Raw genomic sequence first — 12,224 nt, 5'->3', positions numbered from 1 at the left:
TATGGATTGTTTCTCTGCTTAGCTACTGATATTTATTTCTCCATTATTGTTCAAATTAAGTGGCAAAGCCCATAACCTCAAAAAAAAAAAAAAAAAAAAAAAAAAAAACTGTTTAGCTCTATTTGAAAGTAAAAGATCTCGCTCAATTTTGCATCTAGTATTTGCTCTTTAACATAATTATAAGAATAGTGGATATCACTCTTACTACTCCTGTTTCTTTTTCCCCCTGCTAAAAAAAAAATGTATATTAAAATTGAAGGCATTTATTTTTAATTCATCAAAATTGGTCTTGGCCATTGCATTTGTTTGCCTTTTTACCTACTGAAAGCTGCAATTTGGAGAGTAATGAGGGAGAGAGTTCACTGGAAAGAAAGACATTATTTGATATCAAAATAATATTACAATAATAGGGATCTTTCCCCACATACTTCAAAACTAACTCAGAATTTAGAAAATAAAGTAAAATTACTTTTTAAAGTGGAAGTTTAAGTAGAAGGTTAAAAAGTTTAACTACTTTATTTTTAAATTGTAAACTCCCACAAGGTGGATTTTAGTCTATTTTGTTTACTTCTGAATCCCCAGGCCTAGAAGAGTGCCTGCCACATAGTAGGGGTTAGCTCAATAAATAAGTGTTCAATAAATGAACTAGTTTACTCAAAAAAAGTTGCAACTTGTTTACCAGCTGTCAAAAGTTGGTTCCTTTATGTATAAAATAGCATCAACTGTGTAATTTGCCCCCACTTCCTCCTTTTGCAGAAAGCCAACAAAAGAACTGTAACTTTTTACCTAAGGATCAAAGGTGTCAACCCATTGGCTCATGCTACTTTAAAGTCTTGGATAATGGTCTTTGGTTATTTTTAGACAATTTCTTTTGTTTCAAGCTTGAAAAGAAGTATTAACAAAGATCAAAAAAATAAATCACTGATTCAGAGCAGGAAAATGCATATTAAGAAGTTCAAAATATAGTATGTAGAGGCTGTGAGCTAGCCTTCCCAGAATACAAGCCAAATCTTGCCTTAGATACTGAAGTATTATATTGGCCTCACTTGGGATCCATCAACATAAAAGGAATGGGGAGAACTTGGAGAGTATAAATTCTAAATATGTAAGCAAAAATAATTTTAAAATCATAAAGTGACCCATGCAGTCTCAATACATAAAACAATAAGCCAAGAGATAGAAAAATACAAGCAAATTGAAACAATGGCTAACTCTAGATAGTGGAATTGTAGGTAAGTTTATTCTCACCCATAATTTTCTTTATGTCCAAGTGCAATATGTATGTAAGACTAGCACAGTCAGAAAGAAGATAATACACATACTTTTTAAACCAAGGAAATAGCCAAGGATAAAAATCATATGATATATGAAGAAAACTTAAAGGATTAAGATTATACAGCCAAGGAAGAAAAGGCTCATGAGTAATTTAAGAATCTTCATTCCTTAAAACAACCATGAACCCAAAACTATGAAAAACACATAGAATGGATTTATTTCTCATTTTTATAAAGATAGATACATACATACATACATACATTCACACATACATATAGTTACAGGAAGTAAGCCTCATAAAGAAATGGCAAAGGGCACACAAGCTATGCAAAAGACAAAAGAGAAAATACCCAGATAATTAGAGTACTGTTTAAAGCAGCAACTCTCATAAGGGGATATGAGGATGAACATGAAAAAGGAAAAAGGGCTTTTCCTTCTCAAGAGGACATTGCTGAATCTCAGGAAGAGGTGTTATTAAAAGGATACATGTTTAAAATAAAGACTAGAATAAAATTTCTATTGTACCATAATTGAGGTATACCCATGAAAGTATCCTATGTGTGAACATACATTCTAGAGTAGAAAAATATTTGAGAATCCCTAACCCAGGGTCTTCAAGGTGAAGTACCCTGGATCACCAAAAGACAAGATGGGCAAAAGCAGTTTCTCTTGTAGGTTGGGGTAGGGTGATCACAAATGAAAAGTCTTTTTGAGAAGAACAAAGACACCTCAATTTAAGATGTGTCCCACAAAGCTAACTAGAAGCTTTCCTAGTGCCTATATATTTCGATATATCCAGAATTATCTGGGAGAGTACAAAGCCCAACTTTGCAACCTCCTTGATGCATTTCATGGTCAAGAATTTGTACTATATACTTTAAAAACTTCCATTTAACTTAGCTACCATTTACATTCAGTTTCTCGCTTCCGAGTTGTCACAAGGGATAATAAGCAAGAAATAAACATCCATATAACAAAGATGGCCACCTTCAAGTACCATAATTTGTATAAACACCCACATAACAAAGATGGCCACCTTCAAGTACCATAATTTGTACCGTAAGTAGGAATATCAAGAAATCACACTTTTACTTAGAGGAATTGCTTTACCAACAGAAATGTCAAGAATGTTAGCAGATGCCTTGGTTAATTGGGAAGATACTTGGAGGACATGTGGCGTTTTTCAGGCTCTTCAAATTTATTGCATAGGTGGCTATCTCCCTTTAATATCATGACAAGGAAATGTGACCACATGTATCTAGAATTAGAATGTTTCAAGCCATTTAAAGCCTTTACACTTCCACACTGGGTCTGGACCAAGCAGATAGAAAACACATAATAAAAATCCAAATCTTACATTTAGGACAGGAGCCGGTATCAAACTTTTCTGTTTTCTCAGGCAGTGCTACACCTGACAAACACAACCAAAGGAAGTATTCAACAAGAAACTCAAGTGGCTTCATTCTTCAAAAAGGAATAGTAAGAATTCACCCAGAACTTACTATGTGTTGACGACTGTACTGAACACTTTACAGCCTTTGTTTCTCTAGGGTCCACAGGCTATCTAGTTCTAGCTATTCTCCCCCAAGTTAAATTTGAGCAAACTCAGGGGTCCTTAGAAATCCCATCCCACTCCACCCCTACACCTAAGCAGTAGCCAGAGAGGTGTCTAGACTAAGCCCAGGAATTACCTAGTGCTGATCACTCAAAGAGGATGAAGACTACACAGTAAAATTGGATGGGGAGAACTGGAAAATTATATTTTTATTATGGAAAGTCTGGCACCACTCTCTTGCACCAGAGCAAATTCTGATGGAGTTCCAGACCTGAATCATTCTCCTCAGGGTTGTTGACTCACCATATTTGGCTCTTAGACATATCACTTGCTCATTCTCTCTTTCTCTCGGCTTTGCTGTACACCCTCCTGAGGCAGAAAGGGTGCATGAAATTGGTCAGAGGTGACAGAGATCAAAGGGCAGCATCAGCCTACTTGCTCCAAGGTGTGAGCTCCGGGACTGTCCTGTTACTCTCATCTCTACCCACAATGCTTTTATTTTCTGGTGCTTATTAAACTTTGACCAAAAAGCTTTCCACATTCCCATTCCTTCTCCTTCATTCCATCTCTCCCTATCTCATCCCCTCTACCTACCTATACATTCACACACACACACACACACACACGCGCGCGCGCGCACACATGCACGCACACACCACTCATACTCACACATATCCCTTTTGCTTCAAAGGATATGGGTATCATATAACCAATAGAGAGAAAAGGAAACACTCATATCTCACTGAAGCCATACGCACTTACCTCAAGTCAGAATTTGACTTGGTTTGGGAGTGGTTTCTATGTATTAGTTTCACAGTCACTACTCAATACCACACAAGGATCCATTTCAAATACCTTTCTTTTAAATGGAGCTTTGACGGCCCACGTTTAGGGCAGGCACTAAAACTAGAAAGAATTCTTTCTGCGTTGCTTTTGTGATTACAGGATATTGGCAAAAGATTATTAGAATAACTCTTTGCTGGCAGTTTCTCTTTGTTCTCCACATCTCGGAAACCTGCTAAACTCAGCTGCATGTAAAACAAAGCAGAGGCATTTTGGTGTGAGCAGCAATGCACCCTTTGGGTAGAGGGCCACATAAGTATTAGAGAAAACTCTCTAAAAAGGCAGCATTACCTCCCATGTCGGTGATTCCTTTTCTCTAGGTTGCATAATGCTACATGGTGCTCTCCTACATTCATCTGGGCAATAGTCTCTCCACTCTCTTACTCTTCTGATCTATTCTGAAGGGATGTGAAGGGAAACGCTAAGAAGGAAATCTTCAAAGGTGGAGGGCTCTAAGTTTCTGAACGGCAATGAGGCAGCCATATTCTTCAGCTTTGCCCTGAAAATCAAGCATCACCTTATCGTTTCCTCACCAAGATTAACTCCTGCTTCCTGAAGAGTATTTCTGAGGTAGAAAGCAGAGGTGGTGAAAAAAGAGGGAGCTGAAAAGTCCAATCTGTCAAGCTCCATTTTAGAAGAAAGGAAAACTGAAAAGTGAATGTATTTAACATGAGCCATTTCCTGCACTCAGGAGGGAAGAAAGCACGCTAGGAGCTGTGTGCAGGAGGAGATCCGCACTGGTGTTATCTCTGACCTGCAGCTTAGCCCCAGTGTCTCAGCTGCCAAAAAGCTCCCATTCAACGTTGTGCTGAGTTCATCAATGCTACACGTGTCAGGATCCTAACAGGAAAAAGCAGGACAGACAGTCTCTCCATTCAACCGCCTGGGGACCCCATGACAACTAAAATCCCCTCGCAGACCGTCCATATCAACCTTCGGCAGGTCAGAGCACGCAACCCCTTCAGAACCACAGGCTCAGGCCCACACCCTTTCCCCTTGTCAACATTGTCACTTTAAACAGAACATCGAGCCTTATCACGAAACCTGAAGTAAGTATGACAATTAAGATGGATTGCAAAGCCTGCTTGTGCTTCACAATTAACAATCACTTGGCAGCAGGTTCCACGCAACTGTTGGGGGGTATGGCAAGAACTTTATCCCTGCTTAGTGCTGCATTAGCATATTTAGTAGGCTGCAAGACATAATTCCTAAGATATGAACATATTTTTGTCTTTTTAAAAAATCTGCAATTAAGCTATAATATGTAGAAACTCTGCACCAGCCAATCAATGTGCAAATACCAAGATGGAGTTGGGGTAAGGAGGGCAAACAAAAGAAATGCACCCCTGCACTGATAACAACCTGAACTAGTAGCTGCTTCCAGAGTCACGGGTCAGCTAGAAAACTGTGGCTCTTACCTGCTCGTGACAAAATGAGGGAGCTGGGGTCTGGTGTGGCCCCACCGCTGCTGGCATCAGGTAATAGCCGTGTAAGAGCATAGCTACCTGCTTTAAACTCACATATTTAAAAAGCAAAATAAAAGCAGCCCCTGAAGTGACCCTGGTGGTTACTTAACTGGGCATTTTTCACAGAAAGCACCTTTTGATTCTCAATCTCTTAGCGATAAAAGATGCTGATAAAAATCACAAAGGCACTTTATTCTACAAATATGAGGGCTGGTCCTCAAACTTCCCATTATTTTCCTTAGTGGTTGTCACATCTTCCACACTGATGTGAAGGGCTCAGGGAGTGCAGAGCCTGGGCCAGCGTGACCGGCCAAAAGGCAACCCCAACTACCATTCCTAACTTCTCCACTGTGCTTATTGCATAGATTCGGGCCTACAGTCCAAGCCTCTGTTGGGGCTGCAGAGGGAAAGAAACACAGCCAGATCTTTCTGAGATAGCCAGGACTTTGTCTTTCTTGACATCTGGGTTGCAAGAAGGCAGGATATCCTGCCAAATTTATTACAGCTGTGAGACCCACCTTGTGATTAAGACTCAGCTGAGGCTGAGGAACACAAGAGACAGAGTTGTGGAGTTTTCTGGCAAAGAAACCTCACTCTCTACGAATACCTCCTTTATAAAAGAAAACACACACACACACACACACACACACACACACACACACACACACACACACGAGTTTAGGTGAACAGCTCTCTAGTTGCATAAAAAGAAGCATGTGAAAGTAACAAATGCAATTTAGCACACAAAGTCTTTCTTTACAAAACCAGAAAAGTAGCAGATTAAAGCACCTGGCAGTCTTGGCACGTTGAAAGAAAATCTTAGCTGTGACAAAACAAAACAGGTGTACAGGTATAAAACTTTTGCTTTCCAATAATGCCCCTCTCTTCACTGGAATGCTTTGACAGGTGCAGAAGTTCAAGTTACAGTGGGGAAGTAGCAAATAAATACACAGCATTAGCGTCTGACGTGCTTGCTGAGCACCCGGGGATGTTAATAACTGGCAAGGTACACTAATCTCTGATTGCAACATTTGGTTTACCTTAATCTGGAGGGACAGCTGTATTAAAGAGGGAATTATACTAATCAGTTCAAGGCCCTTGCATATAAAACTTCCCATTAGGCTTAAAGTACACCAGCTTATGCTCATTCTCTAGGAGCCTTACATCTGGTTCTGAATAAGGCTGCCTCTCATTTGCAAGGTACAAACTGAAAACAAGGGGGAGGGGGGCTGACAGTTGCTGGAGGATGGGTGATAGAAGAGGAAGCTACTAATTCTTTGAAATTTTTAACAGAACAAAACTAGCTTCTAGGCATCTTAATACTAAAAGAAAAAAAAGCATGTGTTATCAACCCTAGGCCATTTTTTCCTGTTACCGGAGGTGACCAACATAAAATAAAATTGATGATGTCAGTCAAAAACAGCAAAGCACAAAGCTTGGCTTTGTTATCTTAAGTCAGAAGGTATGATAGGCCATGCCATATGGCTCTAATCCGTCCCTATCTCCCATCACCTAACAGGAAACCTTCATGTAGCATGACCTTATTTGGCTGGTTCCAGGTTAGGGCTGCCCAAAGGGGATTTTTCTGTTTCTGCTATATCCAAAGGTTTATGTTGATTTTTTTCTGAGCCCTGCAAACTATAAATCCGACTGATTACTCTGCACTCTTTTGCTTGACTGAGCCTTTACAATCAGACATCCCCGTTAACAATAAGCTCCTAATGAATCAAACATCTATGGCATTAGTTTCACCTAGCTGCCTCTTTCCCATGCACTGTGCTGCTTTGTCAGACCTGGTTTGATGAGAAAAGCTAGTGACACTTGCTGCACCTATTGATAAACAATTCAGTAATGAGGGGCATAACAAAAATTACCTACAACAACCTGATTAAAAATGACAGGCAAAGCTTACTCCTTGCTCTATAGTGAAGGTAACTCTGGCACTGTGGAGGGAAAATAATGAGGTAAAATAAAATTTCCTCTTTTGCCACGGAGTTCATTTCTGAATGTGTGTTTGTGAAGCAATGAAAATTTTTTTTTAGTGATGTTTTACACTCTTTCAGGCTATGTGATTATCAATAATGTTAGGAACTTCTAGAATTCAAGATGCTTCCCTTTCAACTTTCTGAGATAAACTCCCTGATTTTTCTACTTAAATTTTCTGAATAACCTAACTAATACTGAGATCTTCACTTTCTTTCTCAAATGTGAGTCTAGTCATTGAGAAACTTAACAGTACAAGTACTAATAATTATGTAAGTGTAGCATAGGGATAAAAAGAAAAATTCTAAGACACACACAATTTTTTGAACAAAGTAGAGAAAACTTTATGGACAATATCACCTCCCTAAAAGGAATAACTTAACCTTGCCATGGGCATTGAAGTTCTTTTTATTGGGGTCACCCAGAGGACCTTTGCAACCTCGAAACAAGCTTCTACCCAGGGGAGGCCAGGCTCTCATGAAAGCTTGATTCAAAGACAGAAATGTGTGGGTTCTGCAATTGTGTAGCAGCATGCTGGGAGGGTTTCCATCCGTGCACAGATGCACTTGAAAATCAAATATGGACATGAGGAATGTTTTTTGGAGATGGAAAACGAGTGCTGATGACATGTTTATACTTCACAGATGGATCTAGTACAGAACCATTTTTTGTAAAGAAACAATATCCACCATTTGCTAATTTTTTTTTTGAGGAGCTACAAAATGGTGGCACAAAAAGTGAATATTCCCATCGTACATACTCCACCTGTCCCTTGGTCTTGCAACTGTCTTCCATCCTGAATGTAATCGTTGACTATTGTAGTCTTATTTTTTCTCAAATGTTATCCAAAAGGATGTGAAAAAAAGAAATACAATACACAAAGGCACTTGGAAAAGCAAAATGATTTGAAATTAATTTACTACATATGAAAAAACTGGAAGATGACAAATGCTATTAAGTAACAAATGCCGAATTTAATCTTGAAAAGTGTATTTTCTTATTGGCATATTTTCTCTTCGTATCTGATATCAAATCAATTTTTGAATGTATTCTATCAAGAGTCTCTCATGCCTTCTTTATTCCTTTGGCCCACCATTAGCCAAATACCACATTTAGGTATTGGAAGCTCTGGAAAATGCAAACATTTCATGTTACATTAATTCTAGTTATTGCCTTATTGTTGATACATTATAGTGATAAATATTTCATGGTTATAAATATGAATTACGATAATATAGAAATCCACTATATATATAGGATATGTATTTGTAAGATAATCAAAAACATTTAAGTGCCAAAGAGCATTATTAATAATATTGTTTGTAAACTTTGCTTCCTCAACAGAAGACATCAGAATCATCAAATCTTAATTTATTGCCACATCAGTAATATAAGATTGCCATTTCAGGTGTGAAATATTGACTATAGTGATACACTTCAAAGATACACAGATCAAGAAAATAATAAAGGTATGGATGTGAAATATGCAAATTAATAGTTTGATTTGTATAGTATTAACATATTCTGAACACATTTCATTAACTGAATATTTTTAAGTGTTCCAAATAATATATAACATAGTAAAATTAAAATTAATTATTTTATCACTATTGATCAAACAAACTAATTTATCCTGAGGTTTTGCCTTTCTTACCATCTGTATTTCATGACATACTGAATTCCACAGCTGACCTTTAATGAATAATATTTTTACTCTAAGAATTAGTCTGAGGTTAAGAATTAAAAATAGAATATGAATCCAGGCAAATGATCAAACAGCCTGAGACTGGATAACAAAATCTTGACAATCTATAGAAATCAGCATGTTCTTTCCACCCTTTGTTTTCTGGCAGAGTACCAAACATCAATCTGTGGTTCTCCGTTCTATGATTCTAACACCTTGTTATCATCCTGGTACTAGCAAAAGCCTGTGTTCACCTCTCCAAAGAAAGCAAGTCTAAATTATTGCTGGATTTTTGACACACATGAATAAGGCCAAAACATTTTATAAATCCTTAATTATTTTTTGCCTATATATCAAAAAATAGATTTTAGTCAAAGCCTTAATGTAGTTTTAGACTTTCACAGAAAATATTAGTACTCAAATGAAACTTATTAAACTTTGAAACAGTCAAAAAATGAACCTATATCCTTCCAATTATAGCACTTCTTACATAGTTACATTGTTAATCATCATTTTATAAATACATAGAACATAGAGCTGGAAAAATTTAGAGATCATTTGTTTCAATTCTCTTTTAAATGTTAGGGAAAGAAGGTCTGAAAGGTAATATTCAAGCTCACATAACAAGAGTGCAGAAATTGCTTTCTGAAGCTTACTTCAGAACATTCTATTTGACTATTTTGTAATGATTAGTTATAGTGGACTAATTTTATGTTGCTAATCTCTTATTCTCTAAGTACTATATCAAGTATTATAATAATCATGTTGGGAGAACATCACACTTAAAGACTAAGTGAAAAGGCTGGGCGCGGTGGCTCACACCTGTAATCCCAGCACTTTGGGAGGCCAACGTGGGTGGATCACGAGGTCAAGAGATCAAGACCATCCTGGCCAACATGGTGAAACTCCATCTCTACTGAAAATACAAAAATTAGGCAGGCGTAGAGGCATGCGTCTGTGGTCCCAGCTACTAGGGAGGCTGAGGTGGAAGAATCGCTTGAACCTAGGAGGTGGAGGTTGCAGTGAGCCGGGATTGCACCACTGCACTCTAGCCTGGCGACAGAGCAAGACTCTGTCTCAAAAAAAAAAAGGATAAGGGAAAAATAAAATAAAACTCTATCATCTAGATTCTACCAGTACCTAAATTGTTGCCTGGATGTAAGGTGTCTGCCTCCTCTTTAAGGTCATTAGACTATTAGTGAATGAGTTAATAATGTGATAATACAATCAGGTCCCTGCTGACAAGCAGGGAGTATGAAACTTGTAAAGGTGCTGTTGACCAAAGAACAGCTTAAATATAGGGATTTTCTAGCTCAATTATATTGCTCTACCTTACAGTATTAACATGCTGGCCATTCAACTACATCATTGCTATGACATTGTTTACCGCCAAATATTTAACGAGTAGAATTATAGAGTCATAAGGTATGCTCTCTGAACCAAAACAGATGAAGAAACTCTGGTCCCTGGAGATTAAGTGATTTGCCAAGATCAAACAGGTAGTTAGATACATCTAGAAACAAGCAGTACAGGATTACAGCATTTCCTTAACAAGCAGATATTGTGTCAAGTCTATAATAACTAACACCAATTTAGCTTATGGGAAAAAAATGAGCAGATCCTTTACTTTGGGGGTTAGGCATTGTACAGTTGCAAGAATAAGAATAGTCACTCTGGAGAAACGAGAATTTGATTTGATCAGCAGGTATACAAAAAGATCACATTCCTCTATCAAAGTAAAAGGTTAAATACCAGTTAAAACTGAATATCATGCTTTTGAAACTTGATTTCTTTTTTAAGCCTTTCCCTGGTTTCTATTTTTATAATCTGTTATATTTATTATTAAAATGTTTGAAAGAAAACATGGTAAGTATATATAGCATCACAGTTGTCTGTAGAATTGATCCTTAATTTTTTTTGGAGAGGTAGATCAGGGTCACAAATTTTTACTTAATTTTTTATCTTAAAAATTAGCATGTTTATTGTAGAAAAATTATAAAGATAAGCAAAAAGTAAATAGATAAATAAACCAAAATCTTGCTTCTCATGATACCATGTTAATGTCTAGCCCTTCAGAGTTTTACCTGTGCAAATATGCACACGTAAATATTTTATTACAAAGATGAGGTCATGCTATGCAAAGCATCTTTTGATCTGACTTTGGCTCCCTAAGAACCAATTGTGAATTACTTTCCCTGGCAATAAAAATAGATCATCTTCTTTTCCATCACAATAGTCCAAGCCACCATCAACTCTAACTTCCTCTGTTCAAAAACCATACTAACTCATTTTTTTTTTTAAGGTGGGGTTTCACCATGATGGCCAGGCTGGTCTTGAACTCCTGACCTCAGGTGATCCACCCACCTCAGCCTCCCAAAGTGCTAGGATTACAGGCGTGAGCCACCGACTAACTCACTTCTGACCACCTCTCCGGATTACTTTGTGCGTTACAGCCAGAATGAGCTATTCAAATGAAACTCTGGTCATGTCATTCCCTCTCACTTTCTTAAAACATTTTATTTGTCTACATCAGAATTTCTCAACCTCAGCACTAATGACATTTTGGACCAGATAATTCTTTTTTTTTTTTTTTTTTTAAACAGGGTCTTGCTCTGTCACCCAGGCTGGAGTGTAGTGACACAATCTCGGCTCACTGCAACCTCCACCTCCCAGGCTAAAGCGAGCCTCCCACCTCGGCCTTCCAAGTAGCTGGGAACACAGGCGCATACCACCATGCTGGGCTAATTTTTGTATTTTGGGTAGAGATAGGGTTTCAACCATGTTGCCCAGGCTGGTCTTGAACTCCTGGCCTCAAGCGGTTCTCTCACCTCAGCCCCTCAAAGTTCTAGGATTACAGGTGTGAGCCATCATGCCTGGCATGGACCAAATAATTATGTGTTATGGAGAGCTGTCCTGTGCTCCCTCACCAGTTGTGAACATCAAAAATGTCTCCAGACAGTGCCAAATGTCCCCTGGGGAACATAATTACTCCCAGTTGAACACCACTGGTCTATGTCAATAACCAAAATCCACAGCATGGCATACAGGACCCTGCATGCTACTCTGGCCCTGACCTGTCTTTCTGGCATCATCTGATTTCACTCTTCCTCTTGCTCTTTGTCGTCTTCAACCACATAAGATCTTTTTAAGTAGCTTAAATGTATCTATTCTGTCCTGCACAAGTGTTTGCCCATGCTGTTCCATCTGTATGATACCGTTCTTCATCTATCCATTTCCCTACTTTTTGCCTAGGGGACTTCAACACATCCTTCAAATTCCATTTGAAGAATCACCTTCTCAGAGCATCTTTTCTGACCCCTTTTAAGAAGTCCAAATCCTTTGCTATGTGCTTTTATGGAACAACAGGCCTTTTCTTTCAAACGTATTATCTCCTTTTGTAAGTGCACATTCATTAATA

At 38.1% G+C, this 12,224-nt stretch overlaps 1 long non-coding RNA gene across 3 annotated transcripts in view; it reads right to left on the bottom strand.

Annotated features, from left to right (window-relative positions):
- LOC116556892 overlaps positions 1–12,224 on the bottom strand; it is a 391,699-nt gene that overhangs the window by 362,407 nt on the left and 17,068 nt on the right. The gene's annotated exons all lie outside the window — the stretch shown is intronic.

This window comes from Sapajus apella, unplaced genomic scaffold (assembly GCF_009761245.1).
Source record: "Sapajus apella isolate SASKATOON/1434 unplaced genomic scaffold, GSC_monkey_1.0 scaffold18, whole genome shotgun sequence".
Classification (NCBI taxonomy): domain Eukaryota; kingdom Metazoa; phylum Chordata; class Mammalia; order Primates; family Cebidae; genus Sapajus; species Sapajus apella.
The sequence above is the reverse complement of the archived record's forward strand: the minus strand, read 5'-3'. Positions and strand labels throughout refer to the sequence as shown.